Raw genomic sequence first — 12,026 nt, 5'->3', positions numbered from 1 at the left:
ATCATGACCTGGACCAAAGTCTGATGCTTAACCAACTAAGCCACCCAGGCACCCCAAATAAATAAGCTTTAAAAAAAAAAACCTAACTGGTCTTTGTTATTATTACCTCATTTATTTAGCACTTTCTTAATATTAGACATTGTGCTAAGTGTTACCTATATAATTCCATTTACTTCTCATGAAAATACCTATGAGATAGGCACTATTAACATTCTCACTTCATTCACAGAAAACTGAGGCTTAATCCCAGCATAGTAAGACCTTGGTAAGTAGCACCTGGATAATGGGAAATAAGTGGCTAGCCGAGGCACTAAGAAGCACAAACACCTTTTAGAGCAACTTAACCAAGGCTAAAGCATAGTTATCATGGAATAAGAGAATGCAGAAGTCAGAAAACTGCTTTCTTAATGTTTTTAGGACTCTTACAAGAAATAGAGTAGATTAAACATTTTTAATTAGATTTTCTCATTTATTCATGATTTGCTCCCTTCCATGAGATGGGCACTGTATTGGGACTGGGAATATAATAATGAACAAATGCAGTTTGCAGGCTATTGAAAGACGAATCATTCAAATAATGGTAATATGAGAAGTGCTATAATATAGAGTAATGTTTCCAAAACTTTTCTGCAAATGAGAATTCCCTGGGTGACTTGTTAAATAAACAGATCACCAAGCTTTTTCCATGGAAGTTCCGAGGTCCTGGAATATGCTTTTTAATAAACACTGTAGATGAGTCTTCTATTCAGGAAACTTTAGGTGTGTGCCCAAATGTTTCTAGTGATCAAAGGTCAGGTGTCTACCCAGGCTGGAGAGTTAAGGGTGGCTTCACAGAGGACGTGATAGCTAAATAAGAGTGTAGGGACAGGAGCCATTTCATTCTCCAGCAAGGGGACCCTCGTGCTCCAAAGTGTGAAAGTGTGAGCCAACACTGACCTATTTAGAATAGCAATTAGACACCACTGGAGCACAAAAGATGCAAAAGGAAATAGCAAATGTTAGGCTGGGGAGAAAGTTGGTGGTCAGATTATGAAGATTCTGGAATGCCATGTGAAGAATTTAGGACATTTAAATACTTTAAAAAATGTGTATTTACTTACAAAATATAAGGAGCTCTCTCCATATAAATTAATTCAAAGGAATATTACATGCTCAGATGTCCCCTGCTCCAGGGAAACCACCGCCTTCTTTCCTTCCTCTCTCCTTAGTTCATGGCCCCTCTCCTATGGCCTTCCTTAATATACTGTGTGTGTGTCTAACATATCGCATATGTATATTTTATGTTTACTATTCCATGTTATATGCTTATTTGTCTGCCTCCTCCACTTCATTGTGAATTATTCTCTGAAGGCAAGGAATGTGATTTATTGTTTTTGTATCCATAGGAATGAGCAAGGCACATAATAAGTCCTTAGTGGTTTGTTTGTTTGTTTTTAATGTCTATTTATTTAAAAAAAATTTTTTTAACGTTTATTTATTTTTGAGACAGAGAGAAACAGAGCATGAACGGGGGAGGGGCAGAGAGAGAGGGAGACACAGAATCCGAAGCAGGCTCCAGGCTCCGAGCCATCAGCCCAGAGCCTAACGCGGGGCTCGAACTCACGGACCGCGAGATAGTGACCTGAGTTGAAGTCGGACGCTTAACCGACTGAGCTACCCAGGCGCCCCATGTCTATTTATTTTTGAGAGCAAGAGAGAGACACAGAGCATGAGTGGAGGAGGGGCAGAGAGAGAGGGAGACACAGATCCAAAGCAGGCTCTAGGCTCTGAGCTGTCAGCACAGAGCCAGACAGGGCTTGAGCTCGTGAACTGTGAGATCATAACCTGAGCCATAGTCAGAGACTTAACCAACTGAGGCACCCAGGTGCCCCATGCTTAGTGTTTTTTGAATGGAAGAAAGAGAGAGAGGGAGAGAATACTATGTTCACTCTTTTAAAAACATACATATAGGGGCGTCTGGGTGGCGCAGTCGGTTAAGCGCCCGACTTCAGCCAGGTCACGATCTCGCGGTCCGTGAGTTCGAGCCCTGCGTCAGGCTCTGGGCTGATGGCTCAGAGCCTGGAGCCTGTTTCCAATTCTGTGTCTCCCTCTCTCTCTGACCCCCACCCGTTCATGCTCTGTCTCTCTCTGTCCCAAAAATAAAATAAAAAAAACGTTGAAAAAAAAAATTAAAAAAAAATACATATTATTATCAGGACTTTTGACTACTCTGAATTGAATTAAAGAATAAATGCCTTGTCTCAACAACTCAGAAGCCAGTATCTGATGTGGTTTAAAAGCATAAAAAATATCCTGCTCTGTTAGTGTGAAGTTAGTTCAGTAATTAAATAGCTACAGTTCGTATACAGCACATTTAAGCTACATGGCTCAGTGAGAATATATAATGTTATCATATATGTTTTAAAGAGGACATTTCAGAAGTTCTAAGGAAAGAAAGGTAAAAAAAAATAACTGAATTCTAGAAGTTTAACTCACTTGGGGTGCCTCGATCATCTAACTCTTGATCTCAGCTCAGGTCTTGATCTCAGGGTTGTGACTTTAAGCTCCACGTTGGGCTCCATGCTAGGTGTGCAGTCTATTTAAAAAACAAAAACAAAAACAAAAAATTTAGAAGTTTAACTCACTTAAGGTTGTTGTTTTGTTAAGAACAATTTTCACTCGAAACTCATTAGAAGATTTATATGTAAAAATACATAAAAATCTAGAATCAAAGCGATTACTTTTTATTTCACATGCATCAATTCTCTCATTTTAGATGGGAAGCATTTAAAAATATTTTCCACTTCATCTTTAATTTGCTTTAACTCTGATATTGTAGTCTGGCCCAATATCCTGTGATTATTGCATCAAGACAATGAAATATTGTAAAACAATCCTTCTTTTACAAAACAATTAGGTTTTTAGAAAAGTAACCCATGTTTTCCTTTTCCTCTGTCACTTTAAGTTTTCATTGTTGAAAACTTTCTAATTGCTTTTAATGTTTACAAATCTATTATTTTAAAATGATTTTATCTAAAAAGGTATTCTACAATAATTACTTTAAAATAAAGCCTTGGATTAAAAACTTATTTGGATATTTGTGACAACTAAAACAGAAAATGTCAGGTTTTAGAAAAAAATTGGCTTTGAAAAAGCAGTATCTTGCTCAATGTGGACATATGTGTTCTTTATAAGAACAATTTATATTAGAATCTATTGTTATTTATACAAATTTTCATTGAGTGGAGAATTGTACATCTGCCCAGTGAAGTTTTATGAAAAGAAGGAAAAGAAGTAAAACTATTAAACAGAGAAAAAATAATTTAGAAAAGATTTAGTATAACTCCATTAGCAATTTGGATTCAGGCAATTTATCCAAGGAAGCAGTTATTTATGTTTGTGAAATTGGAGAAGAATGTTAGCTAGAAGTCTTCATTTTCTCTTGTTGGGTCATCTTGCTTAGAATTATGGGTGGTTGAAGTAAAACACAATCTCAAACATCATCTGGGTGAGGAGTTCTTGACTTGCATTAGAATTACCTGAGAAGCTTTTTAATAAAAAGCCCTTACTCAGGCCCCATTCCTTTGCCCCCAGACCCCACCCAGTCTGACTCAATTCATCTGGCAAGGGGCCCAACATCAGTATTTGTGTGTATGTTTATTAAAATATACAAAACATAAAATTCACCCTCTTAACTATTTGAAAGTGTATAGTTCAGTAGTATTAAGTACATTCACAACGTCATGCAGCCATCATCACAATCGACCTCCCGAAATTTTTCATCTTCCCAAACAGAAACTGTACCTATTAAAAAATAACTTCCTGTTCCCTCTTTCTCCTCTTTAACCACCATCCTACTCTCTGTCTTGATCAATTTGACTGTGTTAGGTACTTCATGTAAATGGAATCATACAATTTTTGTTTTGTTTTGTTTTGTTTTTGTGACTGGCTTAGCTCACGTAGCGTAATTGCCTTCAAGGTGCATCTGTGTTGTAGCACCTGTTAGAATTCATTCCTCTTTAAGGCTGCCAGTATCAGGAGTTTTAAAAGCTCTGCAGATGATTCAAATGTACAACCAGAGCTGAGACCTACTCATCTTGTCCAACTCCCTCCTTTTTCAGATGAGAAAACTGAGATTCAGAGAGAGGAAGTGACATTCATTTATCTATCATCCACATATTCATTACATATTTACTGCCCACCTACTGTGTTTCCAGGCACTGTGCTGGGTACAGTTAGACTCACACAAGGCCAAGTAAATTTGAACTCAGATCTCCTGATATGAAGTCTTTGGGCAGCTTCACAGTTCCTCTTGCTATAATACACTCTTTTCCTTATGTTTAAAAACTGCAAATCCCAATAGCAGCAAGATATATTATTTTCTCTGGGGCTACTTGGGGAACCAATTTTTAATATACTTTTATGTAGACTTCTATTTAGAATCACTTTTATTTTCTCTAATTGTAATCAAAGTTAAATATAGTAATCATGAATCAAGCCAAACTATTAATTTAGTTGGGAACAGCTAATTTACAGTATCTTTAAGTTTACCCTCTATACCAAGAAGTACCTGGTAAATAAAAACATAGCAGAAAATCCTTAAAATGCTATTTCTCTAAAAGATGGGTGGGAAACCTGGAGCTTTCAATTTAATGTCATCTGGTCATGGGACATATCCAAAGAATTTATGCTTAAGGCCATGAAATTATAACCTTAAAGTATATAATACCAATACTCTTAAAATATATCCTTTGTGTAATAAAAATCAGTCAATAAAGTCCAACAATTTTTTTAAGTACACAAATGGAACATTTCATATTTCTTTAAAGATAAAATAATGAATTCATTTTATTTACATAAATTTTATATACTGATAAAATATATGTGACATAAAATTTACCATTTTAACCATTTTTAAGTGTATAATTCAGTGGCAGTACATACATCACAGTGTTGTGTAACCATTACCACTATCTATTTACAGAGCTTTTTCATCATCCCAAACCAAAATTCTGTACCCATTAAATTATAATTAATTATAATTTAATTAAATTATATTATATTTTAATTAATATTAAATTATAACTCTCCATTCACCACTCCTCCTTAGTCCCTGGTAACCCATTTTATACCTTCTGTCTATGAATTTGCCTATTCTAGGTACCTCCTATAAATAGAATCATACAATATTTTCTTTCTGTCTGGCTTATTGCATTGGCATAATGCCATCAAGTTTCATCCATGTTGTGTAGCATGTGTCAGAATTTCCTTCCTTTTTAAGGCTGAATAATATTCCACTCTATGGACATACCATATCCACTTACTTGTTGATTGTTGTTTCTACCTTTTGGCTACTATGAAAAAATGCTGCTATGAATGTGGATGTACAAATATCTGTTCCAGGCCCTACTTTTGATTCTTTTGTGTATATACCTATGTGAAGTTGCTGTATCATATGGTAATTCTATGTTTAACGTTTTGAGGAATTGCCATACTATTTCCCATAGAGCTGTACCATCTTACATTCCTGCCAGCAATGCGCAAGGATTCCAATTTCTCAATATCCTTCCCACCTTTAGTAAAATTTCAACCTTATTTATATAAACTTTATTATATAATTCTTGATATTAAAATGTTTTTTAACCCCTCACCTTTAATTATTCTGCATTTCTAGGTTGCATGGTCCTTTCTCAGTCCAACATAAATGTTTAAATTCTTAATCTTAAACATATACCTTCTGTGTTTATAAAATATGTTCTGGGGTGCCTGGGTGGCTCAGTTGGTTAACCGTCTGCCTCTTCATCTTGGCTCAGGTAGTGATCTCACGGTTCACGAGTTTAAGCCCCACTGGCAGTGTGGAGCCTGCTTGGGATTCTGTTTCCCTTTCTCTCTGCCCCGCCGCTGCTCTCTCTCTCTCTCTCCCTGTCTCAAAATAAATAAATAAAAATAAATAAACATTAAAATATGTTCTTATTGAAAACCTACAATCCATGTCACCGATATTTCTCCAGGTTTCACCAAGCTGAGAGTACTGACAGGGTCACATTAACAGTAATATCTGGGGACTCCTGGGTGGCTCAGTCGGTTAAGTATCTGACTTCGGCTCAGGTCATGATCTCGTGGCTCATGAATTTGAGCCCCTTGTCGGGCTCTATGCTGATAGCTCAGAGCCTGGAGCCTGCTTCCATTTCTGTGTCTCCCTCTCTGCCCCTCTCCCGCTCATGCTCCGTCTCTCTCTCTCAAAAATAAATAAACATTAAAAAATTTTTTTGAAAACCAGTAATATCTGAAATTTTCCTGCCTCTTGTTTCTAGGCATATCTATCCTCCTTCTCCTCTGGCCCACTTGAGGTATTCCTTCTTACAAGTTCTCAGGAAGTCTCCCTATGAGCTTGGGTACAGTCACTGGTGTAATTACTTGGGAAGCCACTGGAGGGCAGCAGTTCCCTCTTACCTTTGACCCTAGCCCTGGAGAGGATGCAGTCATCAGGCCCATAGCATTTCTAAAATGGAAAACTCTCCAAGTGCTGCATGGCAACTATACAGAAACAGGGGTATTCCTCTTCCACACTTTTGGTCACGCTTTGTCACCTGGGTTTCATAGAGTCCCATGCGGAAACTTGAGCACAAGTCTGAATCCAAGATTAATAACTGATTGAGAAAGTGAAAAAAAAGTCCCTGACAGTTTTTAGCTGGCAGCACATAGCTGGCTATGGTGTTCCCCCACTGAAGAGAAACAGAGTAACAATAATTAGACAAGGTCACTTCTGTGACTATGGTAGGAAAAAGACAGTAATAATCATATCTGAACACGGGCAGAATGAGGACGTTAAGCAGCCAGGAAAATAAGCAAACACTCCCCTGTTCTAGCTATGTGAGTGACTCCAGCCCTCTAGGTAAAATTTAGATATCCAATCATGGAATTGTCCCTGCGTCTTGACAGAACACAATCTAAAACAAACCCTCACTTCTCCCCAAATCAATCAGTGTAAGTCCAAGTCCTAACAAGACCCTCCCCACTGGTTCTTAACCTAGACACCCCCAGGTGTTCAAGTGTGCATTCTCCCTTGCTGCAGCAAGCTTACAAACCCAAGTTTATTTGACAATAGTTGTATTATCAGTGGCTTTTGCCTGGCAGACCGTCTTGATCACTCTGCTCTCATTGCCTACATCCTCCTGAATCTTAAAAACATTCCTATGCAAATTGATGCCTGTGAAATGGCTGGGTTTTAGCTGAAAAAAATTTTGTTTTCTGTATTTTCTGAAAATTTGCAATGAACATGGAATATTTTGAAACAAAATTTTTTTTAACATTTATTTTTGAGAGACAGAGAGTGAGCAGGGGAGGGGCAGAGAGAGAGGGAGACACAGAATCTGAAGTGGGTTCCAGGCTCTAAGCTGTCAGCACAGAGCCTGATGCAGGACTCGAACTCGTGAACCGTGAGATCATGACCTGAGATGAAGTCGGACGCTTAACTGACTGAGCCACCCAGGTGCCCCAACATGGAATACTTTTATAATAAAGGAAAGAACTATACCTTTAAAGTAATAGAACTCTTTTGCCCACTTCTCCACTGGTAGGGAAACTTTCAAAACCCCTATAATTTTCTCCTTGGCTTACACATCAAAATGAAGTACTATACCCTTTATCTTTCTGTCAGTTTTCTATCTCTTCATTTCTCTTCACTTTTTGCTCTTTATATACTTCTTTTCTTGGTTCACACACATATTTTCACTTCTTTTATTCCATTCTTCCCTATTTTTTTAAATGTGTATTTATTTTGTGAGAGACAGAGAGAGAAGGGAAGGGGCAGAGAGACAGGGAGAGAGAGAATACCAAAAGCAGGCTCTGTGCTGACAGAGTTGGCTCTGGCTCAGTCGGCTGAACATCTGACTCTTGGTTTCAGCTCAGGTCATGATCTGGCGGCTTGTGGGTTCCAGCTCCTTGTCATGTATGTCGGGCTCTGTGCTAACAGCTCAGAGCCTGGAGCCTGCTTTGGATTCTGTATCTCCCTCTCTCTGCCCCTCCCCCACTCATGTTCTGTCTCTCTCTCTCTCTCTCTCTCTCTCTCTCTCTCTCTCTCTCTCTCCTTCAAAAATAAATAAACATTAAAAAAACATAAATAAAAGAAAATAAATTTTAAAAATACTTTAAATAGATTAGAGGAACAAATGTGTTCATTTTTCTTGATCTCTAAATTACTCATTATCATTAGCATGTAAGAAGTGCTGCTAATTATGAAAAGATCTATCTTATCCAATATAATGAGACCTTTATATAATAATAAACTGTTTTCCTTTACTAAATATATTAATTCCTAAATTTTTAATAAATAAATTTTACTTATTGAGAACTCAATTAATTTCAACCAATGAGATTTTTGAGAGCTCCTACAGCTACATTTAATATTTCAGAGTCATGCGTATCCTTTTTTATGTCTCCCTAGATAAATCGAAGTTGAAACTCTTGTAACTTATCAGAGCTTTAGTTCTAGAAAATACATTTCCCAGACTAGCTCAAAGGAATGCATAGGAACCAGTTTAGTTTTTAGCACAGAACCCCATACAATATGACCCCCAGAGACAGTTCAATTTTTCATATCTTCATGTTCCTACTAACATTAGATTTTTTTAATACCAAGAAGCTTACCACTTCTCTCAGTGTTGGGACCCATATGAAAATCTTTGCAAGTTCAAAGAAAGTGAAATTATCGGGGCACCTGGGTGGCTCAGTCGGTTAAGTGTCCGACTTCGGCTCATGTCATGATCTCAGTGTTCTTGAGTTTGAGCCCCACATTGGGTTCTGTGCTGACAGCTTGGAGCCTACTTCGGATTCTGTGTCTCCCTCTCTCTCTACCCCTCGCCTGCTCACACACTCTCTCGCTCTCAAATAAACATTAAAAAAATTTTTTTTAAAAGAAAGTGAAATTATCATAAATAAAAACCTGTGCACACAAGTGGAAAATATTAATAAGATCAATGTGTCCTCTGTATTGTTGCATTTCTGAGGCATATCTTTATTCTGATCAAAAAGTCTAAAAGTTTCTGAGAGCTACAGGAAGAGAAAAAAACCAGTTTTGCCTTTTCTTATTTAATTGATCATTAATATATCCATTTATACTTAATTTTGTATATAATCAAAGTAAACATTTATCATAGGTTTTCTATGTGCCATGTTCTCTTTTAAGAGTTTCATGAGTGGGACACCTGGGGTGGCTCGGTCGGTTAAGTATCTGACTTCAGTTCAGGTCATGATCTCGTGGTTTGTGAGTTCCAGCACTGTGTGGAGCTCTGTGCTGACAGCTCAGAGCCTGGAGGCTGCTTAGGATTCGGTGTCTCTCTCTTGCTCCTCCCCTACTCGCGCTCTGTCTCTCTCAAATATGAATAAACATTAAAAAAAAATTTTTTTAAAGAGCTTCATGAGTATTAACTTGTTAATTCAGTAAACAACGCTAAGAGATTAATACTATCCTTATCCCTATTTTAATTAAAAAAAATTTTTTTTTGAGAGAGTATACGCACATGTGCACGCAAGCTGGGAAAAGACAGCAGGAGATGGAGGGAGAAAATCTCGACTCAGGGCTCCATCTCATGACCCTGAGATCATGTCTTGAGCTGAAATTAAAAGTCAGATGCTTAACTGACTGAGCCACCCAGGTGCCCCTCTTATCCCTATTTTTAGGAAATATGCAAACTGAGCCATTGGTAATTAATAAATTACCAATGTTACTAAGTAAGTGGTAAAGCTAATATTAAACTCCAGAAATCTGGCTCTCATAGCAATAACCTCTCCTCTACAGAATATAATCTCCTCAGTAAGTATGCTCTCACCCTCTTCCCTGATTCAAGCGGTTCCAACCTAAACCAATTGAACACCCCCTGTAATTCCTGTCCTAAACCATGGGAAATGACTGCAAATATTTGGAGTCTGTGTATCCCAGTCGAGAGGGATCCTGACCATACCACCTGTGCCACAAGCTTTCCCTGCAGTTCGTGCCTCTGACCCTCTAGATCTGCCTTGTTTCCAGTTTGAACCCAAGCCTGCTTTTCCAGCCTTTCTATGGGTTCTGTAAGTTCATCACGTTAACTTCCAATAAACACTCTTCTGCTTGAGTTGCCAGAGTTAGTTTCTGTTTCTTGAACCAAAGAATGCAAATAGATACCATTGGAAGTTAGGGAAATGTCTGTTATTTCTTTAAATTCTCTCTGTTGTGCTAGGGCTGTACCTAGAGGAGGTGCTTAGTCATTGAGAGAGCTGACTCTGGAGCTCAGCTGCCTGATTTTGATCCTATCTCCACCAATTACTAGTTTCCTATCTTAATAATGGGGACAGGGTGCCTGGGTGGCTCAGTCGGTTAAGCATCCAACTCTGGATTTCAGCTCAGGCCATGATCTCAAGGTGGTGAGATGGAGCCCTGTGGTGGACTCCGTGCTGGGCACAGAGCTTGCTTAGGATCCTCTCCCTCTCCCTCTGCCCCTCCTCAGGTTGTACACACTTTTTCTCTCAAAAGTAAATAAATAAATGGTAATGAAAAAGGAAAAAAAAAAAAAACCAATGGGGATAATAATAGTACCTACCTCATAGGGTTGCTGTGAAGATTAAATGAGAGAAACAAAGTGTTTAGAAGGTATCTGCCATATACAAAGCACCCAGTGAAACTTACCTTCTTTTATTATCATCATCTAGATTTCTAGTCTATTAAAATTATTCCAACTATAAATGCAATATACAGTAATAATTTTACTCCACCATCAAAATTTAATTCTCCACACATTAAGTAAGATATTCATTTAATTTAAAAATCTCCAGAGAGAAAGTTCCTGAATAAATCTATATTTATGAAAATATGCACTTTGGGTCTGCAACAGCCCCTCATTTTAATATATATTCTATCTAGTGAAATAGCTCTTCTTATTTTAACTACTTTTTGAGAGACAATGCTATGAATATATTAATAGGTTAGTTTCTAGAAGGAAACCTTGTAATAAGTCTTCATTCACGCTGAAAAGATAATCTTGAAATCTGTATAGATAAAACTGCTTCATTTTATTTTGTGTAATTAATGAAGTTTTATTTTTAAAAAAAATTTTTTTAAGGTTTATTCACTTTTCAGAGACAGACAAAGCGTGAGTAGGGGAGGGGCAGACAGAGAGGGAGACAAATCTGAAGCAGACTGCAGTCTCTGGGCTGTCAGCACAGAGCCCAATGTGGGGCTCAAACTCGCAAACTGCAAGATCATAACCTGAGCTAAGGTGGGACGCTTAAACATTTAACTGACTGAGCCACCCAGGCACCCCTTGTCATGTGATTTTTATACATTCTTTCAAATGCCTGATAATACAAAGAAACTTCACTGATTCCCAAGGTAATCTACTCTAACATCATGCAAGATTAGTCCTTACTTGCAAGCATGTACATGAACTAAATTCTGTCAAAACATTGTCATCAAGATGATCAGAAAATGGGGCGCCTGAGTGGCTCAGTCAGTTAAGCATCCGACTCTTGGTTTCAGCTCAGGTCATGATCTTGCAGTTCGTGAGTTTGAGCCCTGCATCAGGCTCTGTGATGATAGTGTGGAACCTGCTTGGGATTCTCTCTCACTCCTTCTCTCTCTGCCCCTACTGTGTGTGCTCTCTCTCTCTCTCTCTCTCTCTCTCAAAATAAATAAATAAACTTAAAAGATGATCAGAAAAGCAAGTTCATGTCTAAAGTTTTGTGGCTTGATATGAATTCCCTTGTGCTAAATTAAAACTAAGCCCATTAATTTTTCAATCTATTTTATATGCCCTCATTGCATGCAATTCCAATAAGTAGACAATGGAGGCAAAAAGTGAAAATTACACAACACAAAATTGTTTCTCAAATATTCCTCCAATAGAGTAAAAATGAGTAAAACTTACCTCTGGTCAGTATTCATGTGGTGACCAGGGCTAGCAACAGTACCATGAGACTCTGTGTGGTTGGATTGTTGATTTTTAAATGTCTGGAGTCTTTCAATGGGAAGTGACAGAAACTCCACAGTCTAATTTAAGCAACAAAGAGAATTG

At 37.8% G+C, this 12,026-nt stretch overlaps 1 long non-coding RNA gene across 2 annotated transcripts in view; it reads right to left on the bottom strand.

Annotated features, from left to right (window-relative positions):
• Positions 1–12,026, bottom strand: part of LOC147574229 (uncharacterized) — a 64,248-nt gene that overhangs the window by 19,094 nt on the left and 33,128 nt on the right. Inside the window, exons 1-2 of one of the 2 annotated variants that reach the window (XR_015244036.1) lie at positions 9,501–9,610; positions 2,476–2,575 (exon numbers count right to left, since the gene is read on the bottom strand). This is a non-coding gene — a long non-coding RNA (uncharacterized LOC147574229). Of the gene's footprint in view, positions 1–2,475; positions 2,576–9,500; positions 9,611–12,026 lie in introns of those variants that run through there. The other variant, XR_015244035.1, reaches the window with a different exon arrangement.

This window comes from Puma concolor, chromosome E1 (assembly GCF_028749965.1).
Source record: "Puma concolor isolate L17-30 chromosome E1, mPumCon1.1.hap2, whole genome shotgun sequence".
Classification (NCBI taxonomy): domain Eukaryota; kingdom Metazoa; phylum Chordata; class Mammalia; order Carnivora; family Felidae; genus Puma; species Puma concolor.
The sequence above is the reverse complement of the archived record's forward strand: the minus strand, read 5'-3'. Positions and strand labels throughout refer to the sequence as shown.